This window comes from Engraulis encrasicolus, chromosome 4 (assembly GCF_034702125.1).
Source record: "Engraulis encrasicolus isolate BLACKSEA-1 chromosome 4, IST_EnEncr_1.0, whole genome shotgun sequence".
NCBI lineage: Eukaryota > Metazoa > Chordata > Actinopteri > Clupeiformes > Engraulidae > Engraulis > Engraulis encrasicolus.
In genome coordinates, this window is record NC_085860.1 from 30,584,646 (window position 1) to 30,589,645 (window position 5,000).

Genomic DNA, 5,000 nt, shown 5'->3' on the forward strand with positions numbered 1-5,000 from the left:
CTCAATGATGTTAGATTTAATGAATACGTTAGCCCCGTTACCGCCCCGGGCGTCACGAGACACGGGAGGGGAGTAGGCAGAATAAGAATGAGGGAGGGGGAGAAGAGATGGCGTTATCGTGATGCCTGAGAGGGCACACAAGGCAGGGCTCATATTGTTGTCTGGCGGGACTGAACAACACAATATGAGGGTACCTTCCAGACTACTCCACAAGGACCATCAAAGTACTGTGCAGCCCCTAATCCGGATATTAAATATTTTCCAAGCAGACGTTCAAAAGCATTCAGCGGCAACATCATGGCTGCAATCACTATGCATGTATGTACTGTACGAGGGGGAAGAGGACGCAACAAGATGCTCCGTACCGGGCGGCGGCTCCATTACATAAACTATATTGATATTAAAAACAAACAGAGGGCAGGGAGGGGAAAGAGAGTCATTTCCTGTCCCCGGGCTGCCTTGGCCAATCGGGGGAACTTCCTGTGACCCCCGCTGGGATCTGGAGAGTAGAGTAGAGGAGAGGAGCAGGAGAGGAGAGGAGGAGAAGAGAGGACAAGAGAGGAGAAGAGAGGAGAAGAGAGAAGAGAGAAGAAGAGAGGAGAAGAGAGGAGAAGAGAGGAGAAGAGAGGAGAAGAGAGGAGGAGCAGGAGGATGTGCGCCACGCGCGAGTTGGCCAGCCGTAAATGGGGAACAGCACGCCGTCCCCCGGTGGACATCTGTTTTCACAGGTGCACTCAGCCCGACGTGATTAAGTTAGGCGGCACTTGCACACCGCGCATCCCTGGCATTGTTACGCCAGGGCTCCGAAAATACGACAGGAGGGGACACGCAAACATGGAACGGAACAGTTGGCCTGTTTACGCAGATGGCGATCAGAATATGAAGGGGGAGGGTGCTGGGTGTGGGGCATGGAAAGGGAGTTGGGGGGGGGGGGGGGGGGGCTGTAAGGTTTGGCTTATTAGAAGGGGTTGGGATGGGGGGGGGGGCTTCGTAGATCTCAGGATCAAAAGAAATGAAGTGGATGGAAGACAAAGGGAATACAATATATGAAGAGTTCAGATGCAAAACCCCCTAACTCCATTTCTGAAGACTTGCACTTCTATATTTTTAGAGAACCCCGTTGTTGGTTTGGTTTACATTTATGTACTTGATAATACATATAAATAGTTATATTACATAAATAAAAAGGAAAAAAATGCAATTTTGATAGCTTTGTATTAAATAAAAATGAATTAAGATTAATTTCTGAAAAGGCACTTAGGGGGTTTTGCATCTGAACTCTTCATATGGAGATGCAAACCAAACATGATATTTTAGAAGCATGAACAGAGTCAGAACACCTCCATTAGACACAGGAACAGGGCTTGACACTGGCACCTGCCAACCGGCCAAATGTTGGTAAAACTTGTCTGTGGCTAGTAATACTTTCAGTGTCATTACCCAATTTGGCTGGCTCTGACAGTATGTATCATAGTACCCTATACCATGCTGTTTGCCCCGTGTGTATCAATTGTTTGTATCGAAGAACAAGAAAAAGCTCAGTAACTCAGTTTATATTTGCTTAATATAGGCTAAAGCTATACACCCATCTTGCTTTAACACCTCATCTTCTGAGGATAGATGAACACCATTACAATAAAGAAAACAAAAAACTATATCAAATTTATGGCTAGTAGAAAGGCTGAATGGCTAGTGACTCTCACTAGCCACACTGGCCGGTGGGTGACAAAGTTAATGCCAAGCCCTGCACAGGAAATACCATAAAGCATACATGTACACATTCATATGTTCTATGTTTGCAGATGTTTCAATGAGCGATATGTTGGACGTGAGCAAGGAATACTGTGTATGTGTATGTGTCTGCATATGCTACTGACCTTGAATTCCCACTGAGATTAATAAAGTTACTCTACTCCACATGGCCGATGCATAAAAATTGGTCCAATTTTATGGCACACCCAGGTCAAACCGTAGGATATATGCTGGTAATGGAAGAGCAAAGTCTATAGACATTCCCAGCACAGCTGATTAAGCCGACCAAAGAGGTGGGAAATAGGTGGGTAGTAGCTGGCCTGATGGCAGGACTACCGCCGTACCCAATTCTAGAATGTGCCGCGCTCCCATGGCAACAAGGCAAAATTGCTTTCCTCTCTCTCCACTCTCGCTCCCCTCCAACAGGCCACTTCATGCTTTAATGTAAAGCGACAAGTTGCCTGAATTAATTTGACTACTGCAGAAAAAAAGGGGGTCTCGAAAATTTAATTCAAAAAAAGGAAAGAGAAAAAAAAATGAAAAGCAATTTTCCATTTCTTTGTTCACCCTCCACCACATCAACACCTAGCTGAGAGAACCTAACTGCCACTTCAGGAGAGACTGGCTGCAGAGCGGGCCAAAAGTGGGATCGCTAGCAACAGGAAAGCCCCTTACAAAACGCGAGGGGAGAGATTTCAATTCTGCTGCTGAAACAAGCATTACAAGATGCGGAAAAAAGAACGAATGCTCTCTGACTTGTAAAAACCAAGATGAAAACACTAAATAAACAGACCTCTGTGATAAAAAAAACCTCAACTACAACAAATCTTATGAAAGCAGAGTGGACAGACGTAAGAGGCGGCGGCATGGGTTTATCTGGGTTTATTGGCAGAGCAAACTCAGAGAGTATGTCGAGGGGGGTTGATGGAGCAATTTCATAGCAGGGAGTCAAAATACTGTCAACACACGTCCACTTTAGTCCAAGCACAGAGCAAAAAAACAGAGACACGTCTAAGCACAGGAAAACAGAAGGACGAACCCATGGAGACCTGTGGGCTTGCACAAACTTGCCGTCCTTCAAAAAATGTGCAGGGAAGGATGTCTTGGCAACTGGTGGAATTGTTATGTCTAAGGGACCACTGAGCATAAACCAGCTATGGTTCAGGAAAGATTTCGCCTCTGAGTCATGGGAATGCAATTGACAGCATGTTTTGATGATAGCACTCCTCTGACAATAAGAATGATGACTACATTTTGTTCCCCCTGAAAGGTGGTGAAAATACATCAAAATTGAATATATCAATCTAAACAGAGAAGTGGTGGTGGTGTAGCAGAATAGGTTAGTGGTTTGCAGTGGCCTTGCTGTATCATTTACAGTGGTACAACAGTATTGTTAAAGCATTTCCACTCCCTGGGATTGTATGGAACACAGGAAGGAGAAGATTTGTTATGCCCATCTCCTTATTGTGCAGAAGAGTAAACGAGCATTGGGTAGCATCAGCCTTAACATTAGATAACATGAACTTAATTATGTGTAGACTTCTACTCCAACTCCTCCAGAATGCATTAGAAACTTACTGGCAAACACAGGCTAATTGGATGCTGGACACACACGTACGCACGCACGCACACACACACGTGCACACACACACGCGCGCAGTAACAATTGATCACCTAAATCAGAACTACTTCCATTGAGCGTGTATAGTGAAAAAAGCCTGAAACACCTGTACAAGTCTGTAGAGGTCTAAAGACTAATGAGGTGCCCTGAAAATGTACACAATCAGACCAACTGGACCCTGAGACTTACAATCTCACAAAACAAACCCAGGAGGGTAATTCCAAGAACATGTTAAAGTAATAAACCTGACTCAGTTAACCTACAGAAAGTGGTAAACCTACTATAATAACCTGCCCACAGGTGTCATTTAGTTAAGAAAATGAGGACGCCAGATTCTTCTATTAGATGATTTACCCGTACCTCAAGGTTACGCAACTAAACCTGGATTACTATTGGACCAGGTTCTTGGAACGCTCCCCAGCTGTGGCATGATAATTTCCAACACTCGTGGACACCCACACAGCTGTGTGACTGGGAAAACAAAAATGTCTACTCACTTGACCCAGACGTTGGAGACACTCCACCAGTGACGAGGCAAACTTCCAGCGGCAGACTCCTGAAGTCCTAGATGCAGTGGATGGTGTAATCCCAGAGTCCCTCAAGTCTCCATTCCACCGTCATTCAGTCTGCCACTCGGATCACCCTAAATTAAAACAAGGACACACTTGAAATAGCCAATCCAGGAAGATTAGAACACTAGAATTTCCCTGGTTCTTTTTTCTCCCCTCCTGTTCTGCAGCCCGTCCCCATTCTGTCTCTAGGCAACACAATCTTAGCAAACGCCATAATTCTTCTTAAACACTTCGTTTGAAATGTATATATTTATGCGATTCCAACCGTGGGGGCCTTCTGTAGCAAACGCACACATACACATTACACTCGCATACACACACACACACACACACACACACACACAGAAAAAAGCCAGACAGATGGTTCCTGGTTCCCCCACAGCTACAAAAGAGATCAGAGGAATTCGACATTGTCTCTGATGAAAAGCCGGCATCATGCCGCCAGGGCGTAGTGTGAGGGAAGAGGGAGAGTGAGGGAAGAAGACATCTCCCAAATGGCGAGTTCCACAACTCCAACACGAGCAGCGTCCTGGTGCATCAGTCAGAAGATATGTGAAACAACATGCATCAAAGACCCCCACAGCTGGGGGTTGCCTGCTGTCAGACAGAGAGAGAGAGACAGAGAGAGAGAGAGAGAGAGAGAGAGAGAGAGAGAGAGAGAGAGAGAGAGAGAGAGAGAGAGAGAGAGAGAGAGAGAGAGAGTTGGTTGGGTTGTTCCCTTTCCCCACACTCTACTGAATGTGAAGTGACTGATGAAAGAAGGGAACTAATGAAATTTAAATTGCTCCATTGTGCGGCCGTGATTAAAAATACAACATGACGATGTGCGCTGTATGGCAACAGTATGGCAGATGATTTCAGGAGATCCGGGGCATGGAGTGAAGTGTGCATAGATCAGTGAGTTATGCAATTAGGAAAAACAAAAACATACGCCTCTGAAACCGAGTAGCTGTCGTGCATAACCTTTTTTTAAGCTGTTGTCGTTTAGCATAAGAGCAGACAAAACCTGCGTCTTCATTTGACACAGCCTGGCTCCCTCCTGACTGGTTCAATGC

General features: G+C 45.4%; 1 protein-coding gene across 1 annotated transcript in view; it reads right to left on the reverse strand.

Annotated features, from left to right (window-relative positions):
* The window catches only part of plxnb2b (plexin b2b), a 138,661-nt gene that overhangs the window by 81,247 nt on the left and 52,414 nt on the right, over positions 1 to 5,000 (reverse strand). The window contains exon 2 of the mRNA XM_063197132.1: positions 3,871 to 4,016. The gene's annotated coding sequence lies outside the window, so the exon portion shown is untranslated. The remainder of the gene's footprint in view (positions 1 to 3,870; positions 4,017 to 5,000) is intronic.